We start from the raw sequence: 18,454 nt of genomic DNA, 5'->3' as shown, positions 1-18,454 counted from the left end.
GTTCTTTTAAATTGTTGTTTGTTTGCAGGCTGTCTGGTTCCATTTCTAGTGATATTATTGTGGGTTTTTTCTGTTAAACCTTTGCTTTTTGCCGGTCAGTTAATGGCGGCTGTTTCCTGCCTTTCCACGGGCCCTGCACGTCTGTGCCATTTCTAACCAGTGCTTCCCTCCCAACGCGATGGACGGCACCATTTTGTGCTCCCTTAATTGCTCCTGAATCCCTGACTGCGCTCTCCATTGCGACCATGAACTCCAGCGCCTTGCTGAAGTTTAAATTAGTTTCTGACAACAACCTTTTTTGAATGGCATCTTCATTAACCTCACATACTAATCAGTCTCTTAAGATGCCGTTAACTGATGTCCCAAACTCACAGTGCTTTGTCAGTTGTTTTAAGGCTGCTACGTAGCAAGTGACTGTCTCTCCAGGGGCGTGACACCTCAAATTAAATTTAAAACGTTGCGTTATTACTGAGGGTTTCGACTGAAAGTGGCTTTTCACAAGATTCACCAACTCATCAAAGCTCTTGGAATCTGGGGCATTGGGAGCTGTTAGCCTACGAATTAGGCCTTATGTTTTACTGCCATATGTCAATAAGAAGACCGCTCGCCTCTTCTCCTCCCCCGATATGTCATTGGCCAAAAAGAAGAACGCAAGGCATTCAATATAATGTCATCAGAGGTCTGATCAAACGGTTTGATACAGCCAAACTGTGGCATACTGGAGGGAGATAACTTCAACAACTATGATGAAGGCTGTACTTACAATCACCTTGCAAGGTACGGCCGATGTACTTCTGTTGAATTTCCGTGGCTTCCTTTAGTGTCGTTGGCTGGTCGTGTTTTTCCTTATTGCCAGTTGTTATGTTCCTTCTATCGGGTCGCTTTGCTCAGTGAACACGGTTGCACACCTATCTACTGGTGAGTGAGTTGGTAAATAGGATACTGCAGACACAGAGACCAATGTAAGATGAAGCACATACTGTTTATTAACACAAGTGACAGAGCATTAACACAATGTGTGCTTCTCCAACCAGACCCTATTCTAAACTACTGATTAACATTGTAGCCCGCATTACACAGCAATTAGGTAATACAGTCACTTGGTCAATCTGTTCACATTCTCTTAAAGGTGTGTTGCATCTCAGATTACCCCACCTTGACTCCCTTGTCTATCAAAATCTGTCTAACTCTGCCTTGAATAAATTCAATGACTCAGCCTCCATTGCTCTCTGGGGAAGAGAATTCCACAGACTAACCACCCTTTGAAAGAAAAAATTATCCTTGGTTGAAGTCTAGAGCCAACTGTCCAGATACAGTTCCCTTATGTGTCTGAGCCTCTCCAGTTTAATGAATCTGAGCCGGAGAGATTTCCGATGGAGATAATTATTTCAGACCTGTTCACTCAGTACATTCTTACAGTCCACAAACTTTCACACATTGCAGTCCAGCCAGCAACTCCCTCCCTAACAGCACTGTGAGTGTACCTACACCACATGGACTGCAGCGGTTCAAGAAGGCAGCTCACCATCACCTTCTCGAGGGCAATTAAGGATGGGCAACAAATGCTGGCCCAGCCAGCGAAGCCCACATCCCGTGATGAAATAAATAGAACAAAACTCACAACCTGCTCAGCCATATTTCAGTCTGGATTATTTATGTCTAACTTTTTAGTTTGTCATAAGATTTTCCCTTTTTCTGCACACTAACTTGCACTAAAACATTGCAAGAATTTATACTGCCTTGAGCTTACCCAAATCATTACAAATATTGGAGCCAAAAAGCAGTACCTCCTTGGATTGAATTCCCAATCTCACCAAATTCCCAGTTTACACTGTGTGAGTCAACTCTGTTCTACAACCTCTCTGTGCATCAGCACACACTGTTTGCTTTTATAGACCTTTTTGAGTCACATACAATTTACAACGACTGACTCAATTTTCTGCTCACACTGAGTACCTATTCGATCACTGATAGCTGATTGACGGTTCACAGCTACTAGAAGGGAGTTTCTGTTTATGAGCTTGCTGTTTCTTTTCCAGTTCTTAAAGTTTTAAGCTAACTTCAACATGTTAAACTAAATTTCAATTTGAGGCATACTTACCCCGCGCTTCCCAAAGAATTCTCATTCTCATCAAATTCCAAACTTTTACAGTCTATTTACAGTCTCTGTAAACACTCTGTACAACCAGTCGTTAGACCAATACTAGGATCATGAGGCCAGGAATATAACAACAATGCTACCAAACCCTGAGAGATGCTATCTGAGACACCCTGGTTAGCTGCTACATTTCAACACGTAGATAATAGACACAAGACACTAGGGATGCCAACTGTGATTAAATGCATTCCTGGAGGTTTCATCATGTGACTTGTGCCCATACTGCAGCCATTAGTCGGCCAACACATCCATCCTTGTGGCGCACTACCTTCCTACACCAGTTGGAAAGCAAAAAGACTCATTACCCAATTGGGTGATGCTTGACTGTCAGCCAAACAGCCTTCTCTCCCCATATTTTTATATCTGGTAAAAAGAAATGTTCAAAGAAAATGACACAAAAACAATCTTTTTTTGCAAAACAAAAACAAAAATACCTGGAAAAACTCAGCAGGTCTGGCAGCATCTGTGGAGAGGAACACAGTTAATGTTTCGAGTCCGAATGACCCTTCAAAAGAACTAAGTAAAAATAGAAAAGAGGTGAAATATAAGTTAGTTTCGGGGGGGTGGGACAAGAGGAGCTGGATAGAGGGCCAGTGATAGGTGGAGATAACAAAAAGATGTCACAGACAAAAGGACAAAGAGGTGTTGAAGGTGGTGATATTACCTAAGGAATGTGGTAATTAAGGGTAGAAAGCAAGACGAGCAAGGTACAGATAGCCCTAGTGGGGGTGGGGTGGGGGGAAGGGATCGAAATAGGCTAAAAGGTAGAGATAAAACAATGGATGGAAATACACTTAAAAATAATGGAAGTAGGTGGGAAAAGAAAAATCTATATAAATTATTAGAAAAAACAAAAAGGAGGGGGAAAATCGGAAAGGGGGTGGGGATGGAGGAGAGAGTTCATGATCTAAAATTGTTGAACTCAATATTCAGTCTGGAAGGCTGTAAAGTGCCTAGTCGGAAGATGAGGTGCTGTTCCTTCAGTTTGCGTTGATCTTCACTGGAACAGTGCAGCAAGCCAAGGACAGACATGTGGGCATGAGAGCAGGGTGGAGTGTTGAAATGGCAAGCGACAGGGAGGTCTGGGTAATGCTTGCGGACAGACCAAAGGTGTTCTGCAAAGCAGTCACCCAGTCTGCGTTTGGTCTCTCCAATGTAGAGGAAACCGCATTGGGAGCAACGAATGCAGTAGACTAAGTTGAGGGAAGTGCAAGTGAAATGTTACTTCACTTGAAAGGAGTGTTTGGGCCCTTGGACGGTGAGGAGAGGGTAAGTAAAGAGGCAGGTGTTGCACCTTCTGCCGTTGCATGGGAAGGTGCCGTGGGAGGGGGTTGAGGTGTAGGGGGTGATGGGGGAGTGGACCAGGGTGTTTCGGAGGGAACGATCCCTGTGGAATGCCGCCAGGGTGGGTGAAGGGATGATGTGTTTGGTGGTGGCATCATGTTGGAGTTGGTGAAAATGATGGAGGATGATCCTTTGAATGCGGAGGCTGGTGGGGTGACAAGTGAGGACAAGGGGGACCCTATCATGTTTCTGGAAGGGAGAAGAAGGTGTGAGGGCGGATGCGCGGGAGATGGGCCGGACACGGCTGAGGGCCCTGTCAACCACCGTGGGTGGAAAACCTCGGTTAAGGAAGAAGGAGGACATGTCAGAGGAACTGTTTTTGAAAGTGGCATCATCAGAACAGATGCAACGGAGGCGAAGGAACTGAGAGAATGGGATGGAGTCCTTACAGGAAGCGGGGTGTGAGGAGCTGTAGTCAAGGTAGCTGTGGGAGTCGGTAGGCTTGTAATGGATATTGTGGACAGTCTATCACCAGGAATTGAGACAGAGAGGTCAAGGAAGGGAAGGGAAGTATCAGAGATGGACCATGTGAAAATGATGGAGGGGTGGAGATTGGAAGCAAAATTAATAAATTTTTACTTTGGTGCTGCTTCATGCTCTCGTCAGGACCTGGAAAAATTTATTAATTTTGCTTCCAATCTCCACCCCTCTATCATTTTCACATGGTCCATCTCTGACACTTCCCTTCCCTTCCTTGACCTCTCTGTCTCAATTTCTGGTGATAGACTGTCCACCAATATCCATTACAAGCCTACTGACTCCCACAGCTACCTCGACTACAGCTCCTCACACCCCGTTTCCTGTAAGGACTCCATCCCATTCTCTCAGTTCCTTCACCTCCGTCGCATCTGTTCTTATGATGCCACTTTCAAAAACAGTTCCTCTGACATGTCCTCCTCCTTCCTTAACCGAGGTTTTCCACCCACGGTCGTTGACAGGGCCCTCAACCGTGTCCGGCTCATCTCTCGCGCATCCGCCCTCACACCTTCCTCTCCCTCCCAGAACCATGATAGGGTCCCCCTTGTCCTCACTTGTCACCCCACCAGCTTCCTCATTCAAAGGATCATCCTCCACCATTTCCGCCAACTCGAGCATGATGCCACCACCAAACACATCTTCCTTTCACCCCCTCCTGGCGGCATTCCGCAGGGATCGTTCCCTCCGGGATACCCTGGTCCACTCCCCCATCACCCCCTACACCTCAACTCCCTCCCACGGCACCTTCCCATGCAACCGCAGAAGGTGCAACACCTGCCCCTTTTCTTCCCCTCTCTTCACCGTCCAAGGGCCCAAACACTCCTTTCAAGTGAAGCAGCATTTCACTTGCACTTCCCTCAACTTAGTCTACTGCATTCGTTGCTCTCAATGTGGTTTCCTCTACATTGGAGAGACCAAATGCAGACTGGGTGACTGCTTTGCAGAACACCTTTGGTCTGTCCACAAGCATGACCCAGACCTCCTTGTCGTTTGCCATTTCAACACTCCACCATGCTTTCACGCCCACATGTCTGTCCTTGGCCTGCTGCAATGTTCCAGTGAAGCTCATGCAAACTGAAGGAACAGCACCTCATCTTCTGAATCGGCACTTTACAGCCTTCCGGACTGAATTTTAGATCATGAACTCTCTCCTCCATCCCCACCCCCTTTCCAATTTTTCCCCTCCTTTTTGTTTTTTCCAATAATTTATATAGATTTTTCTTTTCCCACCTACTTCCATTATTATATTCCATCCATTGTTTTATCTCTACCTTTTAGCCTATTTCGATTCCTTCCCCCACACCCCACCCCCACTAGGGCTATCTGTACCTTGCTCATCCTGCTTTCTACCCTTAATTAGCACATTCCTCTAGATAATATCACCACCTTCAACACCTCTTTGTCCTTTTGTCTGTGACATCTTTTGGTTATCTCCACCTATCACTGGCCCTCTATCCAGCTCTACTTGTCCCACTCACCCTTAAACCAGCTTATATTTCACCTCTCTTCTATTTTTACTTAGTTCTGTTGAAGGGTCATTCGGACTCAAAATGTTAATTGTGTTCCTCTCCGCAGATGCTATCAGACCTGCTGAGCTTTTCCAGGTATTTTTGTTTTTGTTTTGGATTTCCAGCATCCGCAGTTTTTTGCTTTACGCTTTTTTTGCATGTCCTGATGATTTTTCTCCAGGGTTGCACGCAGTAGTGTTCTGGGAGATTGATCTTCAATCCCTGGAGACTCCAAGCCAATCCTGGAGAGTTGGCAACCCTAGCAGCCACTGATGCATACTGAGGAAAGAACATCGGCCACAATTTATGCCCCCCACCCCCACCAGGGATAGGATTGAAGGTGGAGGGGGCCTTAAGATTGGGCCTCATGATAGTGGCTCATGCCCAACCCACTCCAATTTTACCAACGCAGGGGAGGGGTGAGGCGGCCCACTTGCCCATGAGCCAACTGAGGTCCTTAAGTAACCAATTAATGGCCATTTAAGGACTTCCTCAACAGGACCAAATGTCTATCTCTTTAACCAATGAGCTTTGAAGATAGAGAGAGAGGCAAAGGAAGCGTGGAGAAGACAAAAGGGTGAATTGGCATCGCATCAGGGACAGAAAGAGAAATAAAGAGAGGGAAAGAAAGGTTGGATGAAGAGAGCTAGAAAAAAGATACAGAAAGCAAAAGTAAGAAAATAAATAACATTTTACATTTTAAAAAATCTCAAGGAACAATTTGCTATCTGCAAAAATGAGATTTCACAGTTTGAATTGTTCCCTTTCTGGGCCGGAGAGGTCGCATGGTTTTGCAGAACATAAATCTCAACCTTACAAGGGCCTTTACATAAAGATATACCAGCCCTAACTTTCTGCAGTGAGTTTAATTAGTTCTAACAGTGTAAATGTAGCAATTTCCTGACCACGAGCTTTTCACATGGCTAACAGTGATGTATTGCAAATTGTGTAGCAATTAGTGGCTCATGGCATATCTGATCCCCACCAGAAATTGCAGGGTTATCTACATATGGATTACAGTGAGCACCATTAAACTCACCATTATTTTTCCAGCAAATTCTGGGCCACTATCCTTACAGTTGGCTTTGACTGACCGTTGATTCCATCACTACATTGGTGATGGCTGCTACCAATTCAGCAAAAGGAAAGTCCTCCCATACATAGTGAACTATTGTGTTGATTTCTGAATGGTTGGACTCCAGTGGACTGTCCATTTGGTTAACAGTGAGGGGAGTGGGGGGGTTCATTTCAAAAACCAGTCGAAGTTATGAAGGATGGTGCAAGAAAAACCGTGCGGAAGTTCAGGACCTAACTGTTAGAGGGGCTGAATTATGAGGGAAGTCAAAAAAAACTTGGCTTTCTAAAACTTAAAGGAATGCAAGTGAGATGTGACTGTACAATATGCAATACAGTAAACTGTATGGTGAATGTAGACGCTTGAAAACTATGAGTTCAGGACAAGACAAATAGGATTGATATCAGGAACTTCTTCACAGATGGAATGGACTCCAAGGTAGAGCAGTGAAGATAAAATCCACAAAATTATTTAAGGGCTAATTAGATGTCATTCTGAGAGAGCTATTCAATCTTTCTGAATGGGAAAGGTAAGATGGGGTGAATGGCCGTCCTCATCTGAACGTATCTTGTGAGTAAGAAATTGTAATAAACTTGGTGTACTGGAAAGGTTTCTTGTTAGAAACAGTAAACTTTATTTACACAGCTCCTGATGAAGTTACATGCTCACGACAAGAAAACTCCACCCCTAAGATTACCCGTACTTAGGGCTGTTTCATCTGTAGTCACATGATCCCCAAACCAGTATGAAACGTATTACTTACAATCGATACATTCCTCCCCCGTCAATTTCGTTTCATATCTCTCATTTACAAGAATATCTTAATCTATAACATATACAAGTATACACAGGTCATGCGATTATAGATTAAGTCTCTGAGGTGGTTTTCTGATTCGGCTAGAATGACATAGCTCTACGACTTGAGATTCTCCCACAAGATTGACTTGATCAGGAACTGCAGCATCAGGGACATCCTTCGATAATGGTAGTTCAGAATTATTTACTTCAACAGAGACATTAGGTATGTCTATCCAATGTTGATCTGGCACCTCAGGGATCAAAGGTTTGACTTTGATTTCAGGTGGAGTAACTGATCGCTGGAGTGTCTCTCTACTTCTTAGATGATCCACATATTTTCAAATAATCCAGGTTTCCACTTCCACTTGGTAAAATTTCCCTCTTGGAGTTTAAATAACTCAGCCTTTACCAACTGCTGTGTCATAACAGTGGCAAATGAAATGACAGCAGAGGAGAGGCAGAAGGCAATTCTTCTAAGCGTCTGCAAGAACAAAGCATACAGCCTCATCCGTAGCCTGACAGCCCTGAATGTGCCAAATTCCAGATCTTTTAATGAGCTAGTAAACCTCATGAAGGCACATTTTCAGCCTGAGCCATCGGTGATCATGCAAAGATTCAAGTTCAACTTGAGAGTAAGGGCCCTGGGTGAGTCAATCGCAACATATATCACCAAGTTAGAACAGTTGACTGTGACATCGGAGATACACTAAACAACATGTTGCGAGACTGTTTTGTTTGTGGCGTACACGATGGTACCATTCAGCGCTGTTTATGTGCAGAAGTTAATATTGACCTGAAACGCACCATGGAAATAGCGCTAGCCATGGAGAGTGCTGAGAGGGACTTGCAGGCTTTGTGGAGGGTGTAACATGGCGCCGTTCTTCAGTTGGGGTGGGAACCTACCCCTGGGCATGGCGCGAAAACCAAGGAGACAACCGTGAAGCGGGAGACAGTCTCTACTACTTGAAAAATGAAAAGGCATACTGGAAGCATCTCACCAGCGACACAGAAATTAATTTGTTACCGATGTGGGGGTAACCATGTACCGTAAATATGCAGATTTAAAGAAACAGATACCAGGCAAAGCACATTTTACCTTATGAATTCAAAATGAGGTTCCTTTCAATTTGTTTCCTGTGCTGATTGTTGTAGGGTTTACAGGCAGCTTAGATCTTACATGCCTCTGACCTGCACACACAAAACTCTTCCGTATATACCTAGCCTTCCCTTTGAATGTAAATTCTCATTGTATTACCAGGCCCTTTGAACTCCACCTCTTCTAACAATAAAACCCCTTTCACGGTAACAATTTTATTAGTAATATAAACATATTGCTTGGTGTCTCCTAGCTGGTTGCAAGAATTCACCCCCAGTCTTTGAATGGTTTATTGAACAAAATGCAAATGTACTCTACTTTACTGTTTAACATCTCAAAACTACTGTACATCAAAGCACCTGGACTAGCTGGCTATAATCCAGTTAAGACACACACAGACACACCCACAGTTTCAGACCCAACTACAAGTCCAATTTAAAATAATTTCCAGTAACATTATATACATTAATATCTCTTCATGACAGCGGCAAAGTAGAAACCTAAACGCTCTATGTACTGACTCCAATCTTCTATGGACGAGTCGTACGGGTCGATTCTACTGAAGAGTGGCATGACTGGTGAGTATACTTTTCTTTCTTCCCTTAAAAGATGAAATACAGAAGAACATAAGAACATAAGAACTAGGATCAGGAATAGGCAATTCAGCCCTTCGAGACTGCCCCGCCATTCATTACGATCATGGCTGATCTCATTTTGGCCTTAACTCCAATTTCTTGCCCTCTCCCCATAACCTTTCAACCTATTGCTAATTAAAAATCTATCTATCTCCTCCTTAAATTTATTCAGCGTCCCGGCATCCACTGCACTCTGAGGTAGTGAATTCCACAGATTCACGACCCTTTGAGAAAAGTAATTCCTCCTCATCTCTGATTTAAATCTACCACCCCTTAGCCTAAAACTATGGCCTCTCGTTCTAGAATGCCCCAGAAGGGGAAACATCCGCTTCACGTCTACTTTGTATATCCCCTTTAGCATCTTATATACCTCAATTAGATCTCCTCTCATCCTTCTAAACTCTAGTGAGTATAGGCCTAAACTGCTCAATCTCTCCTCATAAGACAAGCCCCCCATCTCTGGAATCAATCTAGTGAACCTCCTCTGAACCACCTCCAGTGCAATTACATCCTTCCTCAAGTAAGGGGACCAAAACTATGCACAGTACTCCAGGTGTGGTCTCACCAATGCCTTGTACAGTTGCAACAATACTTCCCTATTTTTATACTCTATTCCTTTAGCAATAAATGCCAAAATTCTATTTGCCTTCCTTATTACCTGCTGTACCTGCATACTAGCTTTCAGTGATTCATGCACCAGGACACCCAGATCCCTCTGCACTGAAGCATTCTGAAGTTTTTCTCCATTTAAATAATAAGTCGCCTTTTTATCTTCCGACCAAAATGCATAACCTCACACTTATTCACGTTAAACTCCATCTGCCAAATTTTGGCCCATTCACCTAACCTGTCCATATCCATTTGTAAATTTCTTATTTCTTCCTTGCAACTTACTTTCCCACCTATTTTGGTGTCATCTGCAAATTTAGCTATAGTATCTTCTATCCCTGAATCCAATTAATTAATATAGATTGTAAATGATTGGGGCCCAAGGACCAAACCATGTGGCACCCCACTAGTTACAGCTTGCCATCATGAAAAAGACCCATTTATTGCGACTCTCTGCTTTCTGTTGGTTAGCCAATCTTTTATTCAAGCTAATGTAATACCCTTAACTCCATGTGATCTTATCTTGTGTATTGATATTTTGTGCCGCACCTTATCAAAGGCCTTCTGGAAGTCTAGATAGACTATATCTACAGGATCCCCATTATCCACTTTACTTGTCACATCTTCAAAGAACTCTAGAAAATTAATCAAACATGATTTACTCTTCATTAAACCATGCTGACTCTGATGGATTGCATTTTGACTTTCCAAATGTCCCATTACTACTTCCTTAATAATGGATTCCAACAATTTCCCAATGACAGACGTTAAACTAACTGGTCTATAGTTTCCTACTTTCTGCCACCACCACCCCTTTTTGAATAAGGGCATTATATTAGCATTTTTCCAATCCACTGGAACCTTGCCAGAATCCAGGGAATTTTGGAATATTATAGCCAATGCATCCACTATCTCCGCTGCCACTTCCTTTCAGACCCTGGGATGTAGGCCTTCAGGTCCTGGGGACTTGTTACCCTTTAATCTCAATAGTTTGCTCAGTACTTTTATCTAGTGATGGTGATTGTTCTAAGTTCCTCCTTCTCTATACCCTCTGCACTACCTGTTACTATTGGGGTGGTACTAGTGTCCTCCACTGTGAAAACTGAGGAAAAATATTGATTAAGCATCTCTGCCATTTCTGCGTTCCCACTATTAACTCCCCAGTCTCGTCCTCCAAGGGACCAACATTCACTTTAGCTACTCTCTTTCCTTTTATATACTTGTAGAAGTTTTGCTATCAGTTTTTACATTTTGTGCTAATTTTCTTTCATAATTTACCTTTGCTCTTTTTATTATTTTTTTAGTAACCCTTTGTTGATCTTTAGAAGTTTCCCAATCTTCCAGCCTGCCACTGACTGTTGCAATTTGGTATGCCTTAGTTTTTGCCTTTAAGTTATCTTTAATTTCCTTGCTTAGCCATGGATGTTTTTTCCCCCTCTTACCATCTTTCTTCCTCTTTGGGATATATTTTACTTGGGAGGAATTGAATATCTCCTTAAGTATCTGCCACTGTTCATCAACTGTCCTACCTTGTAGTCTTCCTGCCCAGTTCACTGGGGCCAATTCTGCCCTCATGCCTATGTAGTTACCTTTGTTTAACTCCAGAACACTAGTGTGGGACTCAAGTTTCTCGCTTTCAAACTGAACTTGAAATTCTAGCATGCTATGATCACTCTTCCCTAGAGGATCCTTTACTATGGGATCATTAATTAATCCCATCTCGTTACACAAAACCAAATCCAGAATAGCCTGCTCCCTGGTTGGTTCCACAACATATTGCTCCAAGAAACAATCTCTAGTGCACTCTATGAACTCTCCCTCAAGGCTACCCTTGCCAATTTGATTAGTCCAGTCCATATGCAAATTAAAATCACCCATGATTATTGCCATGCTTTTCTTACATGCTCCCAGTATTTCCTGGTTTATACTGTGCCCTACTGCTAAACTACTGTTTGGGGCCCTATAGATTACTCCCACCAGGGACTTCTTTCCCTTGTTATTTCTTATTTCTACCCAGGCTGACTCTATGTCTTGCTCTCCAGTGCCTATATCATTCCTCACTTTGGCACTGATCTCTTCCTTTACTAACAAAGCTACACCACCTCCTTTTCTTTCCTGCCTATCCTTCCAGAACACTGAGTACCCTTGGATATTCAACTCCCAAACCTGTTCTTCCTGTAAGCACGTCTCAGTAATCGCCACCAAATCATACCTATTTATTCTCTATTTGCACTGTTAACTCATTAGCTTTATTCCAAATGCTACATGCATTTCAATACAAAGCTTTTAAGTTTGCCCTATTGTCAATTTTCCCTACTCTTATATGATTCTTTGGTGCAATACTCACATTCAGGAGGTGAGGTGCAGCGTCGGAGCTATTTTTACTCATTGCTAATTGTAATAAACTTGTTGTACCAGACAGGTTTCTTGTTAGAAAAGTAAACTTTATTTACAGAACTCCTGGTGAAGCTACATGCATGAAGCAGGGCCACGACTAGAAAACTCCACCCCTAAGTTTGCCTGCACTTGGGGCTGATTCTTCTGTACAGTCACATGACCCCCAAAACAGTATGAAAGGTTTTTACTTACAATCACTACAGAAATGCTAGAGTATCAAATGCTATTGGTGATAACACCATCCAAATATTTAAAGTTTCTGTATGAATTCCTCTGGCCAATATTTTAATATAGGCTTTAGCTGTGTTTGCATGTCCACACACATATAACCAGTTTACTAAACTGTCACTAAATAGCACCAACATTACATACAATTGCATAAAATCCCCAGTACACAATTAGCCTGTTTGGTCCAACTCGTCCTTACTAATGTTTATACTTCACAAAAGCCTCATCCCACTCTAGTACCCTGCCCCCATTCCCTCTAATTCTTTCTTCCTCATATATGCATCAACACTCACCTTAAACTTGCCGATGCTATCTGGTTTAATCACTCCTTGTGGTAACAAGTGGCATTTCTGTGCAAAGGAAGTTTTTATTTAATTTATTAGTAACTATGCTATATTTATGCCCCTAGATCTGAATTCACCCACAAGTGCAAACAATTTCTCCTTACCCACCGTATCGAACTCCTTCATAATTTTAAAGACCCTCTTTGAGCACAGTTTAAGGAGATTGGGTGCTACTTTGTAATACTGAAGCCACTTTCAGAAGGAAAAGTAAACAGAAAATGCTGGAAATACACAGCAGGTCAGGCAGCATCTGTACAGCGAGAAAGAGAGTTAATGTTGCAGGTCGATGGCCCTTCACCATAACCATTCAGGCTGATGAAGGGTCATCGTCTTGAAATGTTAACTCTGACTGTTTTTCTCTCTGTACAGTTGCTGCCTGACCTGCTGTGCATTTACAGCATTTTCTGCTTTTATTTGGGACTTCCAGCATCTGCGGGGTTTTGATTTTGATTCCGAAAGGCAATACTTGTTAACTGCATATTCCTGAGAGTTTAAAGGAAATCCGAGGAGCTGTTGGAAACTGGAACATCGTTGCAGCAATGGCACAACCCACTGAATAAGCTGGAGGCACACTGAAAACTCAGAGCTGCAACATCATTTCACCAGTTGTATCACTGCCCATTCCTCCGCTTGCCAAAGCATAAGACCAAATGGGTCAAGTGACAGTGCAGGGTTGGACGGTGAAGACATGAGGATGGATGAATATTCTGTAGCTTTGCTTGATTACCTTTGGGAATTAGTTGAGTATTAATATGCAGAACTTTCTCTCAGAGATTAAATAGTTGGGGAAAGTCTATTATAGAGGCAATGGTACAAAGTGTCAGTCTGGATCTGTCAGCAGTGTTCTTGCAGAAGGTTGTGGGTTTGAGTTCCAGTCTGAAAACTTGAGCACAAAATCTGAAAGTCCAGTGCAGTACTGAGAGGGTGCTGCACTGTCAGAGGTGACATTGTTCACATGAGGTATTAACCTGTGGCCATGTCTGCCTTCTCAGCTGGCCAGAAAGGTTCCCATGGTGCTATTTGAAGAGAAGCATGGAAGTTGTCTCCTGGTGTCCTGGCCAACATTTATCCCTCAATCAAAGTCACTAAAAAAACCAATGACCTGGTCATTTATCTCCTTGATGTTTGTGAGAGCTTGCTATCTGCAAATTAACTGTTGTGTTACAACAGTGAGAACACTTCAAAAGCACTTCATTGGCCCTGGATTGCTTTGACAAGTTTTGAGGTTGTGAAATTAGGTGCTATAGAGACGTAAGTTTTTTAAAATTTAGTTTCTTCCAAATATCTCCTATTTCTCCCACCCTGTCCTGAAGCTGTTGAGTCTTGGTGGAATAGAATTCCATCGATGTCAACTTCAAATAGCCATTCAGCCTATTCAGTGAGTGTTGGCAAGAATTTGACCATTAAGTATAGGGAATTGCAGCTGAACCCTATATTATCCTCCATCAACATACACCCATATCCAATTGGAGAGACAGTAGCATAGTGCTAATGTCACTGGACTAGTAATCTAGAGGCTCAGGCCAACGCTTTGGGGGTATGAGTTCAAGTCCCACTATGGTGGTTCGTGGAATTTAAATTCAATTATAAACCTGGGTTTGAAAGCTAGCCTCAGTAATGGTGACAATGCTAACTATCGTTTGTGGTAACAACCCATCTGGTTCACAGTCATCTGTTAGGGAGGTGGAAATCTGCCATCCTTACCTGGTCTGGCCTGGATCTACAGTAATGCGGTTAACTCTTAACTGCCCCCTGGTCTAGCAAACCACTCAGTTTGAGGGCAATTAGGGATGAGCAACAAATGTTGGCCTTGCTGGTGACACCCACCACCCATGTATGAATACAGATTTTAAAAATTACAATAGGGTTCACTGTATATGGATCAGGGCAGGGTCCTGGTTAAATCTCCCACTCCATAGCTGTGGAATATTGAAGCTGATTGTAGATTCCAAATTGCCACCCTGGATCTGTTGTCTGCATTTCTTTGTCTGATATCATGTGCCATACATATCCACCAACAGGCAGAAAAATATGCAATCACAGTAATTCACCACAAGGTAAATATGAAGAGGGTGGCCATTCAGTCCATCTTAGCCCATCCATGCAGAATGTGACTAAAGAAGCTCCAATGCAGCATTCAATTGATTGTGTAACTCCCTCCAGTACTTGATCAGGAAGCTCATTCTTAATGTTGATCACTCTATGCATGAAGAGGAATCTCCTGATATTAACCCTAAAGTTTCATTTTACTCATTTGAATCTGTCCATTCCAAATAGAGATTGCTCTTTGTGCAAAGATTAGTTCCTGATCTGAATCCTAAATTTGCCTTTTACGAATTTGAACCTGTTCTCCCTTGTCCTACTTACACTGTTTACTTTACTTTTCTGAATGTACTTCTTCCATTAATTTTTACTATTTTGCACACCTTAATACAATCACTTCTTAGCTGCCTCCTTCTAAGGCTGGTGAACTCAAGTTTATTATTGCTCAGTCCTGTGACAACATAAATCGTCCTTCATGAGTCCTTCTCTGCTCTGCCACTCTCCCTTGGAATAAGATGCAGTCGGACCAGAGCTGCAAATACCATCAACTGATTGAAGAGACCAATACTAAAATAGAGGGTGATAAGGTCTCTATGGTTCCTAGTGACTGATGCACGTACAAACAAACCGTTCTTAAAACCTGTTTCAGATGAAGCTGGTGAAATCAATCCCAACCAGTGACTTAACTTTGCTGCAATTTTATGCTACAGTTTCATACAAATCTACAGGGTTAATGTTTTTTTATTGTTAAAATGACAGAAGGTCATTCTTTTATTTTTATTTATGAATTAATCCAATCCACCCTGAGCCCGAGCTACTTTACATTTGCCCTGCATTACTGTTTAAGCATCAATCCTAGATTAGCAGTTCTCTTAAATTGTACGGAATCTCTTACTCAAAATTTAACATCCTTTGTCAGGTAATCATGTCACCCATAATCCTTTGTTTCCCCTTGATCCTTTATGCCTAAGCTTTGAAATGTCTTTCTCCCCCATCAAGGTCAAAGGCCGTCAATAATCCTTCTGATCTCTCCCAACATATTCAGCCTCTGTTTGACTAACTGGAGGAAAAAGATATACATGGGACATAAACACAAGAAGCATTAACATGCTCAGGGACAGGAAGGAGCTATTAGGTTAGAGTTTCAGAAACCTTTGGGCCTGATTCATCTCAGCTGTCCCACACAAAAGACAGACGCTCTCTTGAGCTGTTTTTGATGCCTCACGACATTCTCTCTCCTCCCAGGCTGGTGATTCTTCAGCTATGAAGAAAAACACCCAGTTCTTTCTTCAGAACTGGGGAGACTAAATCAGAAACATGACAGGAACTCAGCTCTGCCATAGAATTATTGTAAACTCTCTTCAACTGCTGAGCTGGGTAGCCATCCGATCACATCTAGCTAAGATGGTTAAAGAGTGAGAAAAATAAGTGCACTCCTCAAATGAGTCCAGCCTGGGTGCTGTGGGTGGTGTTGGGGCAGGAAGCTTTTAAGCATCAAAGGTTGTGACCATTTAGATAGACTATGGAGCCATGGTTTCCCCTTGATCTTAGTTCTGTTTCGAAGCAATAGTCAATGGTCTGCTCCATATGTAGGTTGACCCACTCAGATATCAAACAATTGAGATAGACTGCCAGTACTTTACAAGATTATAAAAAGAGCAACACAGGAGCACGTCAGCGAGACCTGGACTCAGATGAATCATAGGCCTGATTTCCATGCTACCCGCCAGAGGGTTTTTAGGCAGGGGGGAGTGTGAAATAGAAGGAAGGGGCTTCCTGCTGGGTTCCTGCCCACCCTGACCTCGCAGTGATTTTATGCTGGGGCGGGAAAGGCCTTGGATAGGCCTTTCCACAATTGAGGCCTTTAAGTGGCCAATTATTGACCACTTAAAGGCCCTTTCCCGCCCAACCTCAATTTTTAGGCTGGTGAGAGGATTTCCCAGGTGTGGAAAAAGCCTGAAAATGATGGAGCTTAGGCCTCAGATGGGAACGTGTGGGGGTGCCTCCATCAGAAACTCTCCTCTAACTTTGGGCACCCCCCCCCTCCCTTAAGGTCCAGTGGCTGCTGGGCCACCTTTCCCCCCATATCCTCGGCCTCTCCCCCAACACCCCAATCACCCACTTTCCACCCCCCCCACCCCGCCCCAGGGCCTTCCCTATCCTCCCTGACCTTGGACCCTGAAAACGAACCTTTCTGTCCACTCCCGGGACTTAGGTTCTGTTGTCTGCATGAAGTTCCTCTCCTGTCCACTGCAACTCCTGTCGCTGCAGGGACTAGAGAATGGCCAGCCAATCAGATTGGCTGTCAGCTCTCTTAGGCAGGGCTTCCTCCCGAATGAAGGCGGAAGTCCCGCCTGCGGCCAATTGACGCTCATTCGAGCGTGAAATGGCTGCGGGGCAGGCAGAGTCGGTGGGGATGTGTTCCCCATCGACTCATCGGACAGTGGGAAGCGAACCCCGCCATCTGAGATATCCTGGCAATAGAATTTACAGAACAGGAGGCCATACAATCCATTTTATAATCATCGTCTTCAAATATTTACACATTTCCCTTTTAAAATAATGTTGTAGTCTCTGCCTTAATCATACCTTGTGGTAAACATTCCACTTTCTAAATAACCTTGAATGAATTGTTTTCTAACTTCCGCCTTCATCTCTCTGTTGAGAATCCTGACCCTGTGCTGCCTTCTCAACAGTTAGCCAGAGAAAGCAGTAATTCAGGAGAAACTGCTTTGCCCAGAGACTAGTTTGAACGTGGAACTCACTACCACAGGGGGGTATTTGAGGTGATTAGCATTGAGACATTTAAGGAAAAGCTAAATAAACACATGAGGGTGAAAGAAATAGAAGGATATGGTGATAGGGAGAGATGAAGAGGGGGTGGAAAGAGGCTCGTGAGAAGCATAAATGCTGGCATGAGCCTTCTGGGCCTACTTTTGTGCTTCTATGTAACTCTATGCAAGGAACACAATCCTTCACAACTGACTTACTCCTACTTTTTATAGTATTGTACATCTATATTAGACTTCTCATGGCAATATTTACCCCCTCAAACAATACGGAAAAAAACCCTAGATGATCTGGTCATTATCTCATTGTTGTTTGTGGGATTTTGCTGTGCTAAAATTGGCTGCTGTGTTTCCCACATTGAAACAGGAATTATACTTCAAAAACACTTCCATTGGCTGTAGAGCTCTTTGGGGGATCCTGTTGTGAAAGGGGCTAGATAAATGTAAGAGCTTTCTTTTCGTTCTTTCACTCTGTTCCTTCTTACTGAAATCTGGTCCTTGCATACTGAGTATCTATTTCCAGTGCCTACTCATCCATCTGCTCACCCTTCACACTGAAACCTAACCCTGGTCCCTCTCTTCCTTATAGAGAACCTGGAAGCTAAAGATGTAGCTAGAAGCAGCACCCAAGATGACACAGTGTTAGGGTATAAAGTACCGGCTCAGACACTGACACTGCATAATCCTACATTAGAGGATAGGCTAACCAGAGGAAAACCTTGCTCCCTAGCCCTGCTGCAAGCAACACAGGAGAAGCTCTTGAGGGCACAGCCTGCATTCAAAGACTGATCACTATACACCAAAACCTTTTAATTGCATTCACAGCCCATCAGCAAGCCTGTGCACAATGGTGGAGGAGTCCAGCTCTGCTTTTTTGAGGCCACACAGCAAAGACACCCAAACCACGGGGTCATCCGTGGAGTGAGTGGTCAGCCCTATTAACACTGCCGCGG

The 18,454-nt window shown here is 43.3% G+C and overlaps 1 long non-coding RNA gene across 1 annotated transcript; it reads right to left on the bottom strand.

Moving 5' to 3' along the window:
- Positions 1–7,172: 7,172 nt before the first annotated feature.
- Positions 7,173–16,960, bottom strand: LOC144694139 (uncharacterized). The gene is made up of 4 exons (XR_013579655.1): positions 16,903–16,960; positions 12,619–12,675; positions 8,154–9,057; positions 7,173–8,001 (listed from the first exon to the last, which is right to left on the bottom strand). It is a non-coding gene; the product is annotated as an uncharacterized LOC144694139 (long non-coding RNA).
- Positions 16,961–18,454: the final 1,494 nt, after the last annotated feature.

This window comes from Cetorhinus maximus, chromosome 19, assembly GCF_964194155.1.
Source record: "Cetorhinus maximus chromosome 19, sCetMax3.hap1.1, whole genome shotgun sequence".
NCBI lineage: Eukaryota > Metazoa > Chordata > Chondrichthyes > Lamniformes > Cetorhinidae > Cetorhinus > Cetorhinus maximus.
The sequence above is the reverse complement of the archived record's forward strand: the minus strand, read 5'-3'. Positions and strand labels throughout refer to the sequence as shown.